At 37.1% G+C, this 24,203-nt stretch overlaps 1 protein-coding gene across 1 annotated transcript in view; it reads right to left on the reverse strand.

Annotated features, from left to right (window-relative positions):
* Window positions 1-24,203, reverse strand: part of ST6GALNAC3 (ST6 N-acetylgalactosaminide alpha-2,6-sialyltransferase 3) — a 400,079-nt gene that overhangs the window by 196,933 nt on the left and 178,943 nt on the right. The gene's annotated exons all lie outside the window — the stretch shown is intronic.

Below are 24,203 nucleotides of genomic sequence, written 5' to 3' on the forward strand. Positions count from 1 at the left end.
GGGAAGACAAAATTCAGATACTGTGCATAGCTGCTGGGTGTAGGAGTTTCTGAAATATACATACCGATCCTACAGTAGGGGTTATAAAGCTAGGGGCATGCTTCCATTTAACAAGTGAATACAGATTGTTAAGAAATAATTTTATTTAATAATAATTTCTATCCCCTTGTGTCAGTTTAAAATTAAATGGAAAAGTAGTCATTTGTTTTCCATTCTAAATAATGACTTTTCATTTCAAACCGTAATTTCAAATGAAATGAGGAAATAGGGAGATTTGATCTCTTTAATAAGGACAGTGGCTAAAAACAGAAATGCAAAGGGAATATATCCAGGCATCAATTCTGTATTTTACTTATACGTATGAATAGTTATATAGCAGTTGATGAAAATATGAAAAATTCAGCAAATGATGAGGTTCTGGAAAAATTGTTCAGAACCAAGAACTATTTAAGACAATTCTCAGGCTAGCAAAAATTTTACAGAAACCCTTAAAAAATTTCCTTGTATCACCATGTTAACTGGCCTTTGTGTTTATGCTTATTTTTGATGGATTAAGAAAGGTTTCTTTTAAGAACTCAGGGAAAGGATATACAGAGATAATCCCTAGTGCTGGCCTAACCACCACCCTCCTTGTTGTAAACCAACAAGGTAACAGAGACTCCGAGGTTAAGCACCAGCTTTCAGAACTTGCAGATGAGAGATTCAAGTTGCAGTGTTAGATTCAAATCTAGATCTTCTAACTCTAAACCCATTGCTCTTTTCACTATTCCCCGCACTCCTGCCTCTTGAGCAAACCAAATAAATTCCTTTTGTTACTTTCCTCCTAAATGAGGAAAAGTCATCCTATCTTTTAAAACAGTGATAAAGGAGCAATGCACTTTGTTGATATATATCTTTCTCATCTTCCTTCCATGAGATTCCACATTTTGTATCTGACATTTGATCCTGTATTTTCATTTTTATTGGGCCTATTGGTCATTGGCTCTTCTCACACTGGGTACTGCTCTTATTTTATGAGTTATGTTGTATTTTATTGTTTAATTATGTCTGTCCACTACACCATAAATTCTGTAAGAGGCAATGTCTTCTTCATTTTAATCCCAGAAGTCCTTGGATTACTACAGCTCAGTATATGGTAACTAAATTAGGAAATGAAAGCAATTGAATTGAGATAATTTATTGGAAACCTGAACACCGAACTTGATATTAGGGAAAAAATGGACTTTTCTAATTCATTGAGAATTGTTGATTTAGATGAAAAGAGAAACGTAATCCGCAAGAAACCTATCAATATACAAACAGGTTCAATCTAGGTGAGTAAATGGAGAGGCAAAGTACCTCAGACAAGTCGCCTGCATAATTACCACACAACTGTATAACAAGACGTCTTTCCTGTCAATGGTAGGAATCCAAAGTAGTTACTGAGCAACTATGATGTACCATGTTCTGGGGGTTGGGGTTTATTCAGCTGTGAAAATCTTAAGTAGAAATCCCTGACCTCATAGATTTTACATTCAACTGGGGAGGAGAAAGGTAATAAATGAATCAGCATAGTATATAATATGATAGATGAAGACAGGTGCTAAATAAAGAAAATTAAAGCAAGGAAGGGGGTTAGAATGCTTCTGGGTGTGTGTGTGTGTGTGTGTGTGTGTGTGTGTGTGTGTGTTAGTGGAAGGATCAGAAAAGTTCTAGGGGTGGGTGGGGAATGATATTTGAAGAAAGACTTGAAGAAAGTAAGAGGGCTGGCTTTGGGGATTTGGGTGGGGGGAATATTCCTGCAAAGCAAAACCAAAAGCCACTACAAACGCCCCCATGGCAGGTAGGAGAGGAACAAGGAAGAGAGCAGTGTGGCCTGACACAGCATTGTAGACAGCCAGTGGGTACTGGAGTCAGAGAGATGACCAGGGAGACATCATGTAGGCTCTTTTACTTAGGAACCTTTGGAAGGCTCTGAATGAGGGAGTGGCTGATCTGCATTGTATTTTAACAGCATTGGCTGCTATGCGGAAAACTGACAAAGAGGAGACAAGACTGCTGGCCACAATCATGGCATAGTGTGTGGTATGATGGTGGCTTGGACGACATCAGGTAGCAGAGGAGGTAGCAAGACGCTGGCCACACGCTGGCCATATTCTGAAGGTAGAGCCAATTGGGTTGACCGGTAGATGGAATACGAGATCTGAGAGTTAGAGACGAATCAAGGAGAACTTCAGATTTTTAGCCTAAGCAACTGGAAGATTGGAACTGGCTTTAAATAAGAAGCCAAAGGCTTGGGGCACCTGGGTGGCTCAGTCGGTTAAGCGTCCGACTTCAGCTCAGGTCACGATCTCGCGGTCCGTGAGTTCAAGCCCCACGTAGGGCTCTGGGCTGACGGCCCAGAGCCTGGGGCCTGCTTCCGATTCTGTGTCTCCCTCTCTCTCTGCCCCTCCCTCGTTCATGCTCTGTCTCTCTCTGTCTCAAAAATAAATAAACGTTAAAAAAAAAAAAGGCAAAGGCTTGAGGAAAAGCACAGGATCAGAGGAGGAAAATGAGCACATTTCCAACTCTGTTAGATTTGAGATGCCTTGAACACAGACTCCTACAGCTAATGTTGTAATAGAACTACTCAAACTGCTTTAAACACTTATTTTTTCCTGATTATTGAAATAATATGGGCTCATTGTAGAAAACCTGAAATAAATAGATAAAATAGAAAACTCTCCATATTTCTGCCACTTGACAATTGCTACAATATTTTGTGGTATTTTCTTCCTTCTAGATACATTATTTTAGACAGAGAGAAATATCATTTATAAAATTTGGCAACCTTTGTTTTTCATTTAATTTCACATCATTAAACTCTCCCATGCCAGTAAACAGTCTTACAGATATTTTTAATGTCAACACAATATTCCATTTTGTGGGCATACCATAATGTACCTGTTTGCCCACCACTGGGTATTTAGCTATTATCTGATTTTTTGTGTGTGTTATAAAACTGCTTTGATGACCATCCTTGTGTTTTGGATGCTAGCATTTATTAAGTTAACTTAACTGTACTTCTTTTAGTTTTTATTGTGCACCTGTGAAATATGCTAGGTGGACAAAAGTATTTAATATCAAAATTAAGGGTTTTGAAAACAAACTTGACTTGTTGAATCCACAAAGGTCCATTTATGAAATGTCTCCTTTTTCCCATATAAAAAGAGATTTCTTGAGCTGTTAGAATCACATAGGGATTGGACAGGGCTGGACATTAAATACCACAGCTCAGCTGTGGACTGGATGTTCCGCTGAGGTCTCACCAATTATGAAGGGTCTTAAAACTCTGCTATCAGAGGGACTGTCCCTCATCCCTGCTGCAATAAGATTTCTGAAAAGTAGGTTAGAATAGGTCTGCTCAAGGTGAGTGAGTGTATTAGTGCACTTAGAAATGGGTCCTGTAGATTGGTGCCACAGTGAAAACTTCACCGACGGTCAGATGGTGGCATAAGTGGATACCTCTTGGGACCAGGCATTGATCTAAGACCTTCATGCATCTAGGAGCCTACAGTTTTTCAGGGCAAGAAGGAAAACACGATATTCTTTCTGCCAGACGATTTGCAGCAGGGCCTCACATACATTACACTTAGCTAAGTCCTCCAAACCCACTTAGAGTCATGCAAATCAATGCCTGATTTAAACTGTGTGTGTCATATGGCACACTCCAACTTATCACCAAGATGCATATGGTGCAGGGAGGTTACATTCCATTTTCTGTTCCAAGAAGTTGCTTCACTGTATAATAAAAGCATTTTTTTGGGTATGGCCTCTACAAATTAAAAAAAAAAAATCAAAAAGAAAGGAGAGAGAGAGAGCCTTGGATGTGTTCTGTTCTACAAATTTGCATCGGATTTCCTAGTCGTTAGAGTGAATTAGCTGGTTGTGCTGTAACAAGACTTAATTTAACTAATAAGAATCAGCACACTGGCTTCACTTGACAATTGTAACCTCTGAAAGTGATCAATTAAGACATCACAATCTGTTTCATGACAACATATCGGGATGCCGCAGCTGTGCAGATTATGAGGTCAGCAGCTGACTAACAACTTGAGGGCAAACATTGGCAACAAGAGCCTCTTGTTTATGTAACAAATATGTAATTGGGCAGAATGCTAGGAATGTAATGGCTTGGGGGGATAGGTGGTGATCTTCAAACTGTCCCTTTCTTTTATATATTGTCACCATAGCCAGAGTCGTAAAAGCCTTCCACATACGTATCCTGCTTGGCCACTGTCCTGCCTAGCTGCCTGACCTCCTAAATGAGGTAGCAGGAGATGTGGCTGCACATGGTGACACTCTATTTGCCACTTGGCTGCAGGGACCATTTTACAGTATGCTGGGAGAGCAGGGCTGGATGAATGAAACATTCCTAATCATAATCAGAAGCTGCAGGTAACACCAAGAGCTTGCTAAGGCCCAAGGGACTCATTTATACCTTTGAAGACACTTCAAACTACGGTAAGCCATGATAAAAAAGAAATACCTAGCAATGAACGGACGGTTTGACCCAAAAGCTGCTCTTATCTGGTTATCTCCGTTCCTTTTATTAGCCTTATCGCTGCATCTTGTGATCTCAACTTTCTTTGTTAAAATGTACTGCTATTTCTCGAACTCATTTATATTATTTGACTTGGGGCCCTTGCTCGAAAATGTATTCCATATGTTTCCACTCGTTCGGTTCTGCCTCAGTAAGCAGTTTCTTCCCAGATTGAGGCCCTGAATTTTCTGAGACCTTTGGAAAGATTTAGCCAGCTCCACTTTATCAAGCCTTATCTTAATTTTGAATTCTCCTTTTTAGTTGCCTTGTCCTTATTTTTTGTTTCTTTTCATTTAAAACAAACTTAACCTCTTCATCTTTTTTTATTGCACACTCAAAACATCATCAAGGCAAATGCTTCGGTTGGGCTCGCACTGTGTCTATAAACCGAGATTGCTGCAATATTCAGCTGACTGGGCAATTGTGTCCCCGTTAAAAGAAAGCCCACAAACATCAAACATTTCCTTTTATTTAAAATCTAACACATTGAGGGACGCCTGGGTGGCTCATTCAGTTAAGTGTCCTACTTTGGCTCAGGTCATGATCTCGTGGTCCGTGAGTTCGAGCCGCGCATTGGGCTCTGTGCTGACAGCTCAGAATCTGGAGCCTGCTTTGGATTCTGTGTCTCTTTCTCTCAAAAATAAAGTTAAAAGAACATTTTAGAAAAAAATAAAAATCTAACATGTTGAGAGGCACCTGGGTGGCTTACTCAGAATGAGTCGGTGGCTCACTCTTGATTTCAGCTCAGGTGATGGTCTCAGGGTGGTGGGATTGAGCCCCATGTTAAGATTCTTTCTCTCTCTCCAAAAAAACAAACAAAAAAAGTTCTCTCTTTCTCTCTCTAATATATATATATTTAAATTATATGTATGTATATTATATGTATGTGTGTGTGTATATATATATATATATATATGTGTTGATTTTTTTTTTAATTTTTTTTTTCAACGTTTTTATTTATTTTTGGGACAGAGAGAGACAGAGCATGAACGGGGGAGGGGCAGAGAGAGAGGGAGACACAGAATCAGAAACAGGCTCCAGGCTCCGAGCCATCGGCCCAGAGCCCGACGCAGGGCTCGAACTCACGGACCGCGAGATCGTGACCTGGCTGAAGTCGGACGCTTAACCGACTGCGCCACCCAGGCGCCCCATGTGTTGATTTTTTTTTTAATGCTAAGATCACTACATTTGATTTGGGTATTTCTCCCTTGCAAAAGTATATAAACTCTGTACCTGCACATCTGGTTATGAACACTCAGCTTGTGGAAAGTTAAGAATTTGCTGACATCTATTAAGCAACCAAGTAATTTTTACTTAGTACTTATTCTGTGAAAGGCAGCATGAAGGATAAAATAATTTTAGAATTCTAATCAGTGTGAGCTTTTAATCTTAGTACACAGCTCTGAGGCATAGTGGAGTTCGATGATTAACTAGGGTCCATTCATGCACTATTTTAAAGGCCTGAGGGATTGCCTTGAAAAACAAGTCCTTTCTCTGCTAAAATGAATCATGACATTTGCCTCCTTACAAGAAAAAAGGACTCGGTTCCTGTCTTGGGCACGGGAAAGGATGCGAGAGGGAGGAAAGGAAGAAACAGTGAGAAAGATAAATAAGCTTTGTGTATTATATTTATTGATAGAAACATAATTGAACACCTATTATGGGCCAGTCACCCTACCCAGCACTTTATTACATAATTCCATTCATTCTCATAATAAATTCTTTATAAGTTACATTTTTATTTCCCATTATAGAGTTGGGAAGATTGAGATGAACATGATATCCAGTGGGTACCAGATATTTTTCAGGTTAAAAAGAGGAGTATATGTTACCTTATATAAAATGTACTCATAGCTAAGAAGGAAATATTTATTATTAATTTGCATTATTCCTAATATACATATGGGCAAACACCTCAAGTCTCACCCAGTATTGTATTAAGATTATTTATATAAAATTACAAATTGATGCTTTTAAACAACTTGGTGAACAAGAATTTCACCAAAAGAGGACAATGTTTCCCAACTGATGAAAGGCTCCTTAGGAATAATAGGGTTTTCATATGAGCAGAATTAACCTCTTTTCTCTGGCAATGGTATTAGCATGGCATATGGAATTATGTGGAAAATTTTTTATTATTTTCAATTTGAAATATGGCTGTAACTTCAGTCTAAGATAAACTAATCACAACCAATTTTATTAGTCTCAGATGGTTCTCCACATCTTTTTGGTTTTAATCTGTTTATTTTGAGAAGGAGAGCATGAGTGGGGGAGGTGTAGAGAGAGGGAGAGAGAATTCCAAGCAGGCTCTGCACTGTTGCACAGAGCCCGACTGGGGGCTCGATCTTAGGAACCGTGAGATCATGACCTGAGCCGAAACCAAGAGTCTGATGCTCAACCAACTGAGCAACCCAGGCAACCCATACCTTTATTTAATTTCTTTTTCAAAACTTTTTCATAACAGCAGTGAATTGTATTTCTTTCTGAAACATTAAGTGATTATAGTTCATGTCTGAGGTAAAAAAGGCCATGCCAGATGATGTTTTTAGAAACTGTTCTCTGTGGCCAAAGGGAATATCTCCCCCCATATGAAAACCTCCTTGAGGTAAATACACTTTAGCAGCCCACAATGCCTGCTTTCAAGTCCTTGGGAATCCAAGGTAGCTCAAGACTGCCAAGCCATTCTCTAACTCAGTAGTCATTCTCTCCTCTGTACTCATAAAGATTCCAGAACACTTGCTGATTGGGATCCTGTGTCCCTAATATCTATTTTTAATTTTTACTTTATTAGAAGCATTAGTGTTTGGCACAAAATGAATTCTGTTTGCAAGCCCACGGAAACCAAGAAGGACCTATATTCTCTGATCCTATGGGGAAGGGTAGGAGAAAGGTTGGCTACTCTTTCCTTCTTTTTAAGAATCTGTGCATTTTTATAATTAGTCAGCTTTATTTTTCTGTGTTTAAATATTATTTAAAAAGGCTCTAGAAACCAATTTACCATGACATGCCCTATTGATCCTTACCTGGTTAAAAAAAAAAAAAAAAAGGAAAAATTACCCAAACTAACAGGCCATTCTCTCTGATTGGCAAGTTTATCCTTTTTTTACTTTTCAGTCACTTTTATCTTGAAATTAATACACATATAGCTAAAGAACTCTCCTGTTTTTCTCTCTCTCTCTCTGTCTCTCTCTCTCTCTCTCACACACACACACACACACACACACACACACTCATACACACACAGTTACCCTCATCCAGCTAATGAGATGACTCACTCTACTGGCCACTGTTTCCATCCTGCTCCTTACCAACTGCTCTGGAAAATTCCCCTTCTCTCTTCTCTGGTAAGAACCTGACGAATTGTCCTGTCTTTTTTGAATGATATATTGGGACAACTGCCAAGCACTTTACATTTTAATCAGCAGGAAGAATGAAATATTTAACCTTTCTTTTTTTTCTCTGTGAATAAGCATATAGACAAGATAATTAGAGCTTATAGAATAGATAATTAAAATCTATGAATTAGAACTTGCAAAAAACAGTGTGGTTTCTCCAGCAAAGAGAAATGGCCATGTACGAAAGGTCACCTGTCAACCAGTTCTAGTTATTAAATCTCTGTATTTATCACTAAGGTGGCTCTATGGAAAACGAAGGTCAAGACATTAAATTATGAAACAGTCAGGATTAGAAAAGGTCACCAAAAACTCAAGTAAAATTTAACCAAACCTGCTAATTCTGCACCCTAGAAGCAGGCAGACACAGCCGGGGATGAAACGTAACACTAGAGAGTGCAAATCTATCTCCCCATTTTAGCCCCTAAAAACGAATTTCTACCTGACGCCTTGAAGTCTAAGTGAAACTCGCTCATCGCAAATAAAAACAGGAGCTTCGATAAATATTTCAGAATGAAAATCATGTTTGAATCGAACTAGCTTAAATTATTAAAAACATTTTTTTACATTAGTCTAACGGTTGCTTTCATTTCAACCATAAGAATGCAATTTAAAATATTGGCCACAGGGCACTCCTGGCACCCTAAATGCTTTACAGGACAATTAGCAACTCACCACTCACTAATTTACTACTTTAATATTGAAACAAATGAGATCTTTGCTTTTCATCATCCAATTTGAATGAATTTGAACAAAGCAAGTTGAACAAAGCTCCAGAGATGCACTCTCCAGTTTGCTGTCGTTTATTTCTCCACTCTTCATGAATGTTTTTAGAGTTTTAGTTTTAGAGGCTTCAACATGTATAATGATGCCATTGGGGAATAGATTTTGCCTTTATTCTCCTTGATGTTCTTTTGAGGTCTTTCAAGTAAAAGGTACAAAAGAGGCATTAACAATCTGGCATTGTTTTTATTGCTTGACAAAGAAAAAAATGTATTTTAATTTTTCCCGTGTTTCAGGAATGATTAAGCAAGCTGTTTTCATCTACATCAAGTCACTTTCAGCAGACCTCTAACTGTGAGCAAAGAATTGTGAAGACTGTTCTAGAGAGAAATCAACACAGTTCAACCAAGCCAGCTTGTAAATGCACTTCTTTGCCCCTCTACGAACCAGCATCTTTCAGTTAATGCAGCTTTCAAAAGTAGTGTATATAAATCACATATTATGAGTAACAGCACATAAAAAGACAGATTTGATAACCCACAGTTTGGCTCTGATTCTCTGTGGATTTGGGATATGGCATCCACCTTGATTCCTACCTGGTGGCATTACATCTAAACATAAAACTTAATATGGGGGTACATAAAAATGTTAATGTCAAGAAATAATTCTAAAACAGGTAACATAAAGCTATGTTTCTCCGTTGCCATTGATGATGTGTTCTTTTTATTTGGAAGTTCCTTGAGGGGAATGGATCTGTATAATCATGTAGGCATGCCAAAGAAAACAGCTTGCACTCTCTGGACTGGAAAGCAAAAAACAAGTCTTCTCAAACCAAGAGTTTTCTCCTACAGGCTGGAATAATGAAATAATTCACACTTTTAGAAATAATTCTCACTATTAGATCATAAAATCTGACTAATTTTGTGACCAACTTACCTCTGGATTCTTTTCTCTCAGGAAGATGAGCTCAGGATACTTTGCTAACATTCTACCCTCTATGTCATACAAAGAAAGTAAAAAAGAACACTGATTCATGCTACAGTATTAGTATCTTTTTCCCCCAATTAGTTTATTTATTTTTTTATTTTCTTTAATATAATTTATTGTCAGATTGGCTAACATGCAGTGTGTAAAGTGTGCTCTTGGTTTTGGGGTACACTCCCGTGGTTCATTGCTTACATACAACACCCAGTACTTATCCCAATAAGTGCCCTCCTCAATGCCCATCCACTATTTTCCCCTCTCCCCCCACCTACCCCTGCATCCACCCTCAGTTTGTTCTCTGTATTTAAGAGTCTCTTGTGGTTTGCCTCCCTCCCTCTCTGTTTGTAACTATTTTTTCTCCTTCCCTTCCCCCATGGTCTTCTGTTAAGTTTCTTGAGATCCACATACGAATGAAAACATATGATAATTGTCCTTCTGTGATTGACTTATTTCACTCAGCAAAATACCTTCCAGTTCCATCCACGCTGCTGCAAATGGCATGATTTCATTCTTTCTCATTGCCAAGTAGTATTCCATTATATATATAAACCACATCTTTACCCATTCATCAATTGATGGACATTTAGGCTCTTTCCATAATTTGGCTATGTTTACAGTATTAGAATCTTAACATGTCACTCAATTAGGGACATGGTTCTCAACTGAACTCAACAATAACCAGGAGAGCTTTTAAAAAATTATAATGGATATACTCCACTTCTGACCAATGGAATCAGACAACTCTTGAGGATGGCACCTACAAGTAAGCGTTTTTTTCAAGTTCCACAGATGATTCCAGTGGGTATCTAGGTTTGAGAAACACTTTCCTAGAGGAATCAGCAATGATAAATGAGGAGACCATAATGCCAGATTAAAGAGATGAAAAACAAAATGGTAAAGTTGGATCCCTGGGGTACTGTGTGGAGAAGATCCTAGGGTAGTAAATCTTTCCAATTACAACCTCGACTACTACCAGCTAGATTGGTAAGCAGCACTTACCACTGAAATCAGGCCAAGAAGTCAGATGTCATGAAGAGCATATGGAGAGGATATTGCAAGTATGCATGTAGTACCAAGCATGAGAACTTTTATTTCCCACAGAGTTATGTTTATTATAGAGCATTAGAGGTCTTCATATGTTCTGGCTAAAATTTGCTTTGGAAGCATGGAAGAAAATTGTGTTGCCTGAATAATTTTCTTAATTGTCATGTGGAATTTTGGCGAGCATTTAAGGCTAGTGACAAATTGAACATTAACTAAATACAATCTTTCCCATCTTGTTTCATTTTCTAGGCTGAAGGATGCTTTGAGAGGAAGGGGTTGGTGGAGATGGAGCAATGGCAAATATCAGAGAAGGGCCCAGGAATGGAGTGAGAACCCAGGGAACATAGGAGGCAATAATTTAAGAATATAGTTTAATGGCTATCCTTTGAAAAGACAGAGACACCTCTTCCTCTGAGACAGGAAAAAAGAATTAAGAACGAGAGGAGAAAAGACAACCTTACAAGACATGACTGCAATTAGAGTTCACTCAGGATTCCCTTGCATTTCTAAAAAGCAAGTAAGGGTTAATTATGGAAAGATGGGATACTTAGAGGTAAGGTTAACAGACTTTAGGAGAGGGATGAACTTTTGAGAAAGAGTATTTTGAGCAAGAATAAGAAAGATTGCAGTAGTGCCACAGCTGGAATTTAGAAATTACAGATTTTTGATGAATGTATTGAAAGGTTATACATTCTTTCTAGTGCTGTTCAGGAGCACAGAGATAGGAATGAAGAAACTAGCCAGCTTGATCTAGAGCTGGAGATTGTGGTAAGTGATAGACTGAAAGTTCACAGTTGAGAAGTAATTATGAGCACTAGTAACATGGATTCCAAGCTGAAAGTGGAAGGAAATGGTGGCAAAATGAGCAAGTGGAAAAGATAAGGCAACATGAATGTCTTAGTGGGGTTATGTTCATTCACTGGAGACAGGGAGAGCATGCATGTACTGTATGTCCTAAGACTATGCTTATTTAGGAATAAGAAAAAAATGTGGCTTATATAGGCTTTCAACTGGCTCAGGCTTCAGGAAATAAACTATAGTATAAGTCATTCCTTCTAGTTTGGAAATGCAAAACCAAAGTACGAGGGATATTCAAATTCATTACTGTTAACAAGTACCAGCATGAGAATATCTGCTTCAATAAATTAACTTATAAAATTCAGACAAACTTTCCATGGCAGATAAAAGAGCTGGAAAAAATGTAGAAACAATCTGTTTAAGATCATCCAAGACTTAACATAGCGAGAAATTGCCAGCCTACAGAAATCTGGAACTCAGGGAGGTAGACCAACACTAAAGGCTGCTTTTGCCCTCGAGGCATTTGTGGCTCTGGAATAAATGGTTGAGTTCTGCTTCCGGCAGAAATCAGAATGCAAATTCCCAAAGGGTAAATCAACATCTACTTTGTTCTAGGACTCCTAAGATGTGTGCTAAAAATTAGTTTGAAATAAACCAGTCTAGCAAAATTTGTCATCTTTTTTCATGCTGGTTGGTTGGCTCTGAAAACTTCAATTTTGGAAATTGCATTATGTAGTCCTGCACTTCTCATAGCTTTAGACACCTGGAAAAAGCAAAGAAAAATATCTTCTCAGGAGGAAGATAATAGCATACTAGGCCTCAAATTATTGCTACAAATAAAATTGTAAATACAATGCCCAACAGACAATCTAAAAATCCAGACACATGAAAAGACAAGGCACCAATAGAGAAAACCAAAAGCAAGAGTCCCATGGGACCTCCACAAATGGAATTACAGGGCATAGACAGAAACAATCTATGTTCACTACATTCAAGGAGATAAAAGCCAAGTGAAATACTGGCAGGGAAATGAAAACTATAAAAAGTGATGGAGTGTACATAAAAAAGAACCACTTAGAAGTTCTAGAACTGATAAACACAATACAAGAAATGAAGAACTCAATGACTGAACATATATTTATCTGAAATACCAGAGGAGAGGAGAAATGGAACAGAGGACAATGGCTGAGAATTTTCTACAATTTATAAGAATCCACACATTCAAAAGGCTGATGACTCATAGGCAAAATAAATAAAAAATAAATCTATATCTAAACATAGTATAGAGAAGCTTCAGAAACACAAAAACAAAGAGGAGATTCTAGAATTAAATTTACCATAAAATAGCATATAATTTGGGAGGCTGTAAGTGGACTTAAAATACTTTCAGTTTCTTCCATAGTCATGGGAAGAGGGTAAATGTGCCAAATAACATTATACTTTCATAAGCTTAGATGCTGTTCTTAGGGCAGTAGTTCTCAAATGTTTTGGTCTCAGGTGCCATTTATACTCTCAAAATTATTGAGGATTCCAAGGATAGTTTGTTTACATAAGTTGAACATATAGTGATATTCACCATGTTCAAAATTGAAACTGAGAAAAATTAAAAATATGAATTCATTTAAAAATAACAAAAATATTACCATATCATATTAACATATCACATTTTTAATGAAAAGTACTATATATTTTACAAAACCATAAAAAGAGTGAATTTATATTACATTTTTGCAACTTTCTTTAGCATCTTGCTTAATTGAAGATAGCTGGATTCTCATATTTGTTTCAGCTTTCAATCCATTACAAATGTGTGTTTTGGGTTGAAACAGAAGAGAAAAAAAATCCAGCTTCACACAGATATGTAGTAGGAAAGGGGGGATAATTGTAGATATTGTTCCTTGAATCTATACCAAAATTGGCAATTTCTTAAATTTTATTCACAATATGGAACCTGAAAACATATCAATAAAATTTTCTACCATTACATTATAATTCATCGGTCTATCTTACACTTCTCATGCATCTTTAACACTGTGTGCATGCATGATTTTGTAACATCACACCCTGGTTTTGAAAAACATTAGTGCAATGAGTAATGAAGATATTTGAAGTGTTGAAGTTTTCCAATATATATTATAAAAACATTCATTGATATTACCACTGATCTCATCAGAAAAGTTTTCAAGTTTTCAGAAACCAGAAAGCTGATGGTAACAAATACAAATTTTCCAAAATGCTAATTTTGACTTGAAGGCTCAATTTTTGTCATTAGTAAAATATGCTGCCTGTTATTTTCTTGAAATGACAGGTTCACGTCATTCATTTTCAAGAAAATGTCTGCCAAATACCTAAATCCGAATATTCATAATTTGTCTGTTGGCTGTTATTTCAAGTAAAAATGGTATTCAATGAAACTTGCAACACATATAAAATTTTTCAGAATAAAAAGTGTTGGGGAGAAAACTATATCAATGTAATTTGTAACATTAACACTCAAATCATATAATCATCTCAAAAGTAAATGCATACAAGAAATATCATCTCAGTAAACACAGAAAAAGAATTTGATAAAATTCAACACCAACTAATGATTAAAAACTTTCTTTTAAAGGGGAAGTAACAGGGAGCTTCCTTAGTCTAATAAAATATTTTCTACAAAACAAAAATTCTAGAGTCAACATTGTACTTTCACATTTAAATTTTTTTTAAGTTTATTTCTTCTTGATAGATAAAGAGAGACAGAGCATGAGCAGGGGAGAGGGAGTGGCAGGGGGAGACACAGAATTTGAAACAGGCTCCAGGCTCTGAGCTGATAGCACAGAGCTCAACGTGGGGCTCGAACCCACGAACCGTGAGATCATGACCTGAGCCAAAGCTGGATGCTTAACTGACTGAGCCACCCAAGCGCCCCAATGTACTTTCACATTTAATGGTAAAATGTTGGAAGCTGTCTTTCTGAAATTGGGAATAAAACAATTATTTCCACTATCACCACTGTTATGTAGTATTACACTGAGGTCCTAGCCAATGCAGCAAGGCAAGAAAAAAAAAATGAAAGGTATAAGGATTGGAAAAGAAGAAACAAAATATAATTGGTCACAGATGATATAATATTAAATAATGCACATGTAATTTGTTATAATTTTTGTTGGAGTTAGTAGTATTGCTAGATACAAATCATTTATATTTCAATGATCTCAGCAACAGTGAAAATTGAAGAAAGTGTATCATTTATAACTGTCTCACAATATAAAATACCTAGGAATAAATTTAGTAAAAGATGTGCAAGACTTCTGTTGAGAAAATACAAATTTTATTAATAAACATTATCAAAAACTCATATAAATAGAGAGATATAACATGTACATAGACTAGAAAACTTAACAATGTAAAGATGTAAATTGTCCTCAAATTGATCTATAGATTCAAAGAAATCTCAATCAAAATCCCCAAATACCACAGAATTCTAACATGCATATGAAATGCAAAGGGCTAGAAAAGCTAGGACACCCTTGATGAAGAACAAGATGGTACTGGCACAGGATGGACAAAAGAGACCCATGTAACACAATAAAGGCTCTAAATAATTTGGAATCAAAGTGCCAAGCTGAGTAGTGGAGAGAGGGAAAAAATCAGGCTTTTAAAAAAGTGGAGTTGGGGTGCTGACAGCTCAGAGCCTTCAGATTCTGTGTCTCCCTCTCTCTGCTCCTCCCTGCTCGTGCTCTGTCTCTCTCTCTCAAAAATAAATAAACATTTTTTTAAAAAGTGGACTTGGAATAATTGAATTTTAAAAAGTAAATATAGACCTTTCTTAATATAATGCAGGTGAATTGGAAACTTGTATCTGAAAGACAGTAAAGCTCTATTGAAAAAAAGTAGGAGAGAACTTTTATACCTTCAGAGTAAGAATATTTTTTTCTTAAAAAAGATATGAAAGCACTAATAATAAAGGAAAAGATTGAGAAAATAAACTATATTAATTTTAAGAATGGCTGTCTTTCAAACGACAACATTAAGAGAGTAAACAGGCAGGCCACAGATGTGTGTGTGTCTGTGTGTGTGTGTGTGTGTGTGTGTATCTTCTCTGTGAGGTATGTGTGTGTGTATGTATATACATATATATATACATACACACACACATATATACATATGTATGTATATATATATACATATATATGTATATATATATACATATATATATCCTAAAAAGAGTCAATATACAAATATATAACAAATCCTTATAAGTCAATAATAAAAGATAGACAAAGCAACAGAATGATGGGCAAAAGATTCAGTCATTACATAAAAGAGGAAGTTCAAATGGCAAATAAGTATCAGAAAAGGTGATCATCAGGGCACCTGGGGGGCTCAGTTGGTTAAGTGTCTGACTTCAGCTCAGTTTATGATCTCATGGTTTGTGAGTTCAAGCCCCACATCAAGCTCTGTGCTGACAGCCCAGAGCCTGGAGCCTGCTTCAGATTCTGTGTCTCCCTCTCTCTCTGCCCATCCCCACTTGTGCTCTGTTTCTGTGTCTCTCAAAAATAAATAAATGTTAATTTTTTTTAAAAAAAAGGTGTTTATCATTAGTAATCAAAAAATGCAAATTAAAACCATGAGATGTTACTGCACCTCTGTCAGTTTGCTTGAAATTAAAATATCCGACAGTGCTTTCAACAATAGCCAAAGTATGGAGAGAGCCTAAATACCTATCAACTGATGAATGGATAAAGAAGATGTAGTTTTATACATACAATGGAATATTACTTGACAATGAGAAAGAATGAAATCCTGCCATGTGCAGCAATGTGGATGGAAATGGAGGGTATTATGCTAAGTGAAATAAGTTAGTCAGAGAAAGGCAGATATCACATGTTTTCACTCATATGTAGAACTTAAGAAAGTTAACAGAAGACCATGGGGAAGGGGTAAAAAAATAGTTACAAACAGAGAGGGAGGGAGGCAAACCACAAGAGACTCTTAAATACAGAGAACAAACTGAGGGTTGATGCGGGGGGATGGGTGATGGGCACTGAGGACGGCACTTGTTGGGATGAGCACTGGGTGTTGTATATAAGCAATGAATCATAGGAATCTACCCCCAAAACTAAGAGCACACTGTATACACTGTATTTTAGCCAATTTGACAATAAATTATATTAAAAAATAAATAAATTGAAAATAAAATAACATAAAATAAAATAAAATAAAATAAAATAAAATAAAATAAAATAAAATATCTGACAATATCAAGTATTAAAAAGAATGTATAGTAACTGGAAGTCTCAAACAATAACTGGCAGCCATGTGAAATCTGCATTAACACTTTGAAAAAGTATAGCATTCTCCTATAAACTTGAATATACATACACACCCTAAGACTCAGGAATTCTACTCCCTGCCATATCACTTACAAAAATGCATTCTTTTGTAATCCAGGATTCATATACAAGAATATTCAGAGCAGCATGGTTTATAACACCCTCAAATTCTTGTGCAAAGGAATTCTGTCCATCATTGAAAACAAATGAACAACATACATGTATCTCAAAAACATGTCAAGCGAAAACCAGACACAAAGGAACATAGAGTAGAAGAACCTATTTATACAACACTCTGAATAAGCTAAGCCGGGGAGATTTTCTTAACATCACTTTGAAACCATAATGAACATCACAGTTAACAACGCCCTGCCAGAATAGCACTGATGTGGTATAAGATGGTGGTTAAGTGTTCTTCAAAAATGGTGTTCCGAGGACAAATATGTTGGCAAATGTCACATATATTCTCCACCTCTCAGAGACTGCCAATGCATATTAAATACCTAAGGCTATGACAAGTCATTCACTGAGAAAATTTGTTTCATTTTGTTTAATTCAGAGTTCCAGAAAATTATTTGGAAACATTACCCTCCTTTTTTTGTTGTTTTTATTTTTCTGGTAGCAGACTGATTAATGCCTTATGAAATAATGGTTTGGAACATAGTTTGGAAACACCATGATAGATATGGTCTTATTAGGTCTGGGAACAAGACATGAATGCCCAATGATTTCACAATTATTGTACATTTTTCTGGAAGTTCTACTCAATATAATAACTGAAGCCCGGAGACCAGGTTGGAGGAAGTATTAATACTGGAACAGAGGGCAAAAATCATCATTGTTTGTAGATGATATGCTAGTCTTCCTTGCAAACACAACAGACCAGAGAAACTTTAGAACCAGTAGGAAAATTTTAGAATGGTTAGCCGCTACAACATGGATATATAAAATTACAGATATTTATAATTGTTAGCTCTTCCTGATGGATAGACCCTGTAATTATTATAGAATGCCCTCCTTCATCTCTTGTTACAGCCTTTAATTTAAAGTCTGATATAAGTATGGCTACTCCAGCTTTCTTTTGACTTCCAGTAGCATGACAGATGGTTCTCCATCCCCTCATTTTCAATCTGAAGGTGTCCTCAGGTCTAAAATGAGTCTCTTGTAGACAGCAAATAGATGGGTCTTGGTTTTTTTTATCCATTCTGATACCCTATGTCTTTTGGTTGGAGCATTTAGTCCATTTACATTCAGTGTTACTATTGAAAGATATGGGTTTAAAGTCATTGTGATGTCTGTAGGTTTCACGCTTGTAGTGGTGTCTCTGGTACTTTGTGGTCCTTGCAACATTTCACTCACAGAGTCCCCCTTAGGATCTCTTTTTTTTTTTTTTTTTAATTTTTTTTTCAACTTTTTTTTTTTATTTATTTTGGGACAGAGAGAGACAGAGCATGAACGGGGGAGGGGCAGAGAGAGAGGGAGACACAGAATCGGAAACAGGCTCCAGGCTCTGAGCCATCAGCCCAGAGCCTGATGCGGGGCTCGAACTCACGGACCGCGAGATCGTGACCTGGCTGAAGTCGGACTCTTAACCGACTGTGCCACCCAGGCGCCCCCCCCCCCCTTAGGATCTCTTGTAGGGTTGGTTTAGTGGTGATGAATTCCTTCACTTTTTGTTTGGGAAAACCTTTATCTGTCCTTCTATTCTCAATGACAGACTTGCTGGGTAAAAGGATTCTCGGCTGCGTATTTTTCTTGTTCATCACATTGAAGATTTCCTGCCATTCCTTTCTGGCCTGCCAAGTTTCTGTAGATAGGTCTGCTACTACCCTTATGTGTCTACCTTTGTATGTTAAGGCCTGTTTATCCCTAGCTGCTTTCAGAATTCTCTCTTTATCCTTGATTTTGCCAGTTTCACTATGATATGTCCTGCAGAAGATCCATTCAAGTTACGCCTAAAGGGAGTTCTCTGTGCTTCTTGGATTTCAATGCCTGTTTCCTTCCCCAGATCCAGGAAGTTCTTAACTATGATTTGTTCAAGCACACCTTCAGCCACTTTCTCTCTCTCTTCTTCTGGAATTCCTATGATAAGGATATTGTTCCGTTTGATTGAATCACTTAGTTCTCTAATTCTCCCCTTGTACTCCTGGATTTTTTATATCTCTCTTTTTCTCAGCTTCCTCTTTCTCCATAATTTTATCTTCTAATTCACCTATTCTCCCCTCTGCTTCTTCAGTCTGCACTGTGGCTGACTACATTTTATTTTGCACCTCATTTATAGCATTTTTTAATTCATCATGACTATGCACCAAATTTGGAAGCACCCAAATACACAAAAACAGTTAATCACAAACATAAGCAACCTTATTGATAAGAATGTGGTAATTGCAGGGGACTTTGCTACTCCACTTACAACAATGGATAGATCATCTAGACACACGGTCAATAAAGAAACAAGGGCCTTGAATGATACATTGGATCAGATGGACTTCACAGATACATTTAGAACCTGCAACCCAAAGCAATGGAATATACTTTCTTCTCAAGTGCACATGGAACATTCTCCAACATAGATCACATACTGGGTCACAAAACAGCCCTTAATAAGAATAAAAGAGTTGAGATCATACCATGCACACTTTCAGATCACAAGCTATGAAACTTGAAATCAACCACAGGAAAGAGTCTGGAAAACCTCCAAAAGCATGCAGGTAAAGAACACCCTACTAAAGAATGAATGGGTCAACCAGGCAATTAGAGAAGAAATTAAAAAAATATATATGGAAACAAATTAAAATGAAAATACAGCAATCCAAACGCTTTGGGATGCAGCGAAGGCAGTCCTGAGAGAAAAGTACATTGCAATCCAAGCGTATCTCAAGAAACAAGAAAAATCCCAAATACAAAACCTAACAGCACACCTAAAGAAAATAGAAGCAGAAGAGCAAAGACACCCCAAACCCAGCAGAAGAGCAGAAATAAACAATATAGAATCTAAAAAAACAGTAGAGCAGATCAATGAAACAAAGAGTTGCTTTTTTGAAAAAATAAACCAAACTGATAAACCTTTAGACAGGCTTCTCAAAAAGAAAAGGGAGGGTACCCAAATAGATAAAATCATGAATGAAAATGGAATTATTACAACCAATCTCTCAGAAATACAAGCAATTATCAGGGAATACTATGAAAAATTATATGCGAACAAACTGGACAACCTGGAAGAAATGGACATTTTCCTAAGCACCCACACACTTCCAAAACTCAAACAGGAAGAAGTAGAAAATTTGAACAGACCCATAGCCAGCAAAGAAATTGAATCAGTTATCAAAAATCTCCCAACAAATAAGAGTACAGGACCAGATGGCTTTCCTAGGGAATTCTACCAGATATTTAAAGCAGAGATAATATCTATCCTTCTCAAGCTGTTCCAAAAAATAGAAAGGCAAGGAAAACTTCCAGACTCATTCTATGAATCCAGCATTACTTTGATTCCCAAACAGACAGAGACCCAGCAAAAAAAAAAAAAAAAAAAAAAAGAACTACAGGCCAATATCCCTGATGAATATGGATGCAAAAATTCTCAATAAGATACTAGCAAATCGAATTCAACAGCATATACAAAGAATTATTCACCATGATCAAGTGGGATTCATTTCTGGGCTGCAGGGCTGGTTCAATATTCACAAATCAATCAATGTGATACATCACATTAATAAAAGAAAAGATAAGAAACATATGGTCCTGTCAATCGATGCAGAAAACGCATTTGGCAAAATTCAGCATCCTTTCTTAATAAAAACCCTCGAGAAAGTCGGGATAGAAGGAACATACTTAAACATCATAAAAGCTATTTATGAAAAGCCCACAGCTAATATCATCCTCAATGGGAAAAAACTGAGAGCTTTCCCCCTGAGATCAGGACCACGACAGGGATGTCCACTCTCACTGCTGTTGTTTAACATAGTGTTGGAAGTTCTAGGATCAGCAATCAGACAACAAAAGGAAATCAAAGGCATCAAAATTGGCAAAGATGAAGTCAAGCTTTCACTTTTTGCAGATGACATGATACTATACATGGAAAACCCAACAGACTCCACCAAAAGTCTGCTAGAACTGATACATGAATTCAGCAAAGTCACAGGATACAAAATTAATGTACAAAATCAGTTGCATTTTTATACACCAATAATGAAGCAACAGAAAGACAAATAAAGAAACTGATCCCATTCACAATTACACCAAGAATCTTAAAATACCTAGGAATAAACCTAACCAAAGATGTAAAAGATCTGTACGCTGAAAACTATAGAAAGCTTATGAAGGAAACTGAAGAAGAGACAAAGAAATGGAAAAACATTCTGTGCTCATGGATTGGAAGAATAAATATTGTTAAAATGTCAATACCACCCAAAGCTATGTACACATTCAATGCAATCCCAATCAAAATTGCACCAGCATTCTTCTCAAAGCTAGAACAAGCAATCCTAAAATTTGTGTGGAACCACAAAAGACCCCAAATAGCCAAAGTGATTTTGAAGAAGAAGACCAAAGTGAGAGGCATCACAATCCCAGACTTTAGCCTCTACTACAAAGCTGTAATCATCAAGACAGGATGGTATTGGCACAAAAACAGAAACATAGACCAATGGAATAGAATAGAGATTCCAGAATTGGACCCACAAATGTATAGCCAGCTAATCTTTGACAAAGCAGGAAAGAATGTCCAATGGAAAAAAAGACAGTCTCTTTAACAAATGGTGCTGGGAGAACTGGACAGCAACATGCAGAAGAATAAAACTAGACCATTTTTTTACACCATTCACAAAAATAAACTCAAAATGGATAAAGGACCTGAATGTGAGACAGGAAACCATCAAAACCCTAGAGGAGAAAGCAGGAAAAGACCTGTCTGACCTCAGCCACAGCAATTTCTTACTTGACACATCTCCAAAGGCAAGGAGATTAAAAGCAAAAATGAACTACTGAGACCTCATGAAGATAAAAAGCTTCTGCACTGCAAAGGAAACAATCAACAAAACTAAAAGGCAACCAACGGAATGGGAAAGGATATTTACAAATGACATATGGGATAAAGGGCTAGTATCCAAAATCTATAAAGAACTCACCAAACTCCACACCCGGAAAACAAATAATCCAGTGAAGAAATGGGCAGAAGACATGGATAGACACTTCTCTAAAGAAGTCATCCAGATGGCCAACAGGCACATGAAAAGATGCTCAATGTCACTCCTCATCAGGGAAATACAAATCAAAACCACACTGAGGTACCACCCCATGCCAGTCAAAGTGGCTAAAACGAACAAATCAGGAGACTATAGATGCTGGAGAGGATGTGGAGAAACGGGAACCCTCTTGCACTGTTGGTGGGAATGCAAACTGGTGCAGCCACTCTGGAAAACAGTGTGGAGGTTCCTCAGAAAATTAAAAATAGACCTACCCTATGACCCAGCAATAGCACTGCTAGGAATTCACCCAAGGGATACAGGAGTGCTGATGCATAGGGCACTTGCACCCCAATGTTTATAGCAGCACTTTCAACAACAGCCAAATTATGGAAAGAGCCTAAATGTCCATCAACTGACAAATGGATAAAGAAGATACTGTTCATATATACAATGGAATACTACTTGGTGACGGGAAAGAATGAAATCTGGCCATTTGTAGCAAAGTGGATGAAACTGGAGAGTATTATCCTAAGTGAAATAAGTCAGGCAGAAAAAGACAGATACCATATGTTTTCACTCATATGTGGATCCTGAGAAACTTAACAGAAGACCATGGGAGAGGGGAAGGGGGAAAAAAAGTTACAGAGAGTGAAGGAGGCAAACCATAAGAGACTGTTAAACACTGAGAACAAACTGAGGATTGATGGGGGTTGGGGGAGTGGGGAAAGTGGATGATGGGCATTGAGGATGGCACCTGTTGGGATGAGTGCTGGGTGTTGTATGGAAACCAATTTGACAATAAATTATATTAAAAATAAATAAACAAACAAACAAACAAACCAAAAACACAATTACATCCATAGTACCCCAGCAAAAGAAAAGAACTATAACTGAAAACTATTTTATGTATAATAGCAACCAAAATGCAAAATACCTAGGGGTAAAAACTGAATAAGAAATTTGTGAATGCTCTAAGAAAAACAAACATACAGGCTGTCAGTGCAGATACGGAATGATAAGTGTTTTTTAAGAAAAAAAAATTAATTTCTACATCGAGACTAGATGCTTGCTAAAGTTTATTTCAGGTCTTAGATTTTGTGATCTACTACTGGACAAGCTAAATAAAGCCTTTGAATGATAGGAATCTGATAGTAAGATTTAAATATAATATTTATGCTTGCTTCGGAGACTCTCTTTCCTTTATTACTGCAGTAACTATAGTTTGAAAGCCCTTTCTTGGTTGAATAATTATTTTTAAACTATTTTAAATCTTCTTCTAGATATCATGGTTATTGACCCAGTAAATGAAATTACTGAGCCCCCAGTATTTTAATGCTTTAATGAAGTGGCTTTCTAAAATGCTCACTCCCTGTGACCATGTAAAGCATAGCAATTAGCTAAAACTGAAAATTACCACCCTTCTAGTACCCAAGACTCCAGCAACTAGACAAACTAAAGACCTCGCTCAGGCCTCAGAAGAGCAAGAGCAACAATAAACAAATAATTATTCACAGGATGAATGAACCAAAATGTTTTATTGAAAATTATGGTGCACAGTCATCACAATTTTAAGAGATTTCAGACTTCCGTAGAGTCTTCTCCAAAACCTATGTAACTGGAGTTTAGAACTCTCTATGGGATCATTCTGATAAAGGGCAATTTGAACATCTCTCAAGCACTGAGTATTGTAGCTCCTTTACATATTTTGAAACTGAAATAAAAAAAATAAGGCCCTGAAGTTAAAACAGGGTCAGTTGCCATAAAACATTAAAGCACAGGCAATCCAAAATGTAAACAATTTTTTATTTTTTGTTTCATTTACAAAATAGGTTTACTGACAGGCTATGAAAAGAATGGGTGTCCTTGCCTTTCCTGAAAAGAAGGAAATGTAAACTGTGCACAAGTCCTGGCTGGGTGCAGCAGCTGAGACACGGTCCTTGTCACAGCCCCCCACCTCACGCTTGGGCTCCCGTCTGTAGCTGCGTATCTAAAGCATAGGGCCTAATTAAGCTAATGACTTATGTATGGATATATTATTGAATATACCAGCCTGGCCATAAAAATAAATAAATAACCTTTCTGTTTCCCAGAATTTCATTTGCAACGTGGAGAAGTGAGAGGGAGCTGTGAAAAGCCAAATAATTTTTCTAGTTCTAATTGTTATGAAAATGATATGCCTCTGTGTGTGTGTGTGTGT

This window comes from Lynx rufus, unplaced genomic scaffold, assembly GCF_022079265.1.
Source record: "Lynx rufus isolate CCGP_SWC_20201006 ecotype Redwood Valley unplaced genomic scaffold, mLynRuf1.p SCAF_2, whole genome shotgun sequence".
Classification (NCBI taxonomy): domain Eukaryota; kingdom Metazoa; phylum Chordata; class Mammalia; order Carnivora; family Felidae; genus Lynx; species Lynx rufus.